Source organism: Myotis davidii, unplaced genomic scaffold, assembly GCF_000327345.1.
Source record: "Myotis davidii unplaced genomic scaffold, ASM32734v1 scaffold333, whole genome shotgun sequence".
Lineage (NCBI taxonomy): Eukaryota > Metazoa > Chordata > Mammalia > Chiroptera > Vespertilionidae > Myotis > Myotis davidii.
In genome coordinates, this window is record NW_006285266.1 from 463,224 (window position 1) to 463,450 (window position 227).

Below are 227 nucleotides of genomic sequence, written 5' to 3' on the forward strand. Positions count from 1 at the left end.
CCCAGAGGTCAAGGGGAATCTCCCCAGTGGAAAGGGAGGGAGTGTCCCCAGCTCCACTGGCCCTGTCTCCTTGGAGAAAAGGGTCTGCCCTACCCTCCCTGCCCTGCAGCCCTGCCTGAGGGCGCCTCAGTGCCCAGCCCGTGTGCCTGCGTGTCGGACTGTCACAGAGCTCCCAGCTGCGTGTGCCTGCGTGTCGGACTGTCACAGGGCACACAGCTGGTGTGCCT

General features: G+C 65.6%; 1 protein-coding gene across 1 annotated transcript in view; it reads right to left on the bottom strand.

Moving 5' to 3' along the window:
• The window catches only part of ITPKB (inositol-trisphosphate 3-kinase B), a 113,533-nt gene that overhangs the window by 4,099 nt on the left and 109,207 nt on the right, over positions 1–227 (bottom strand). The window lies entirely within an intron of this gene.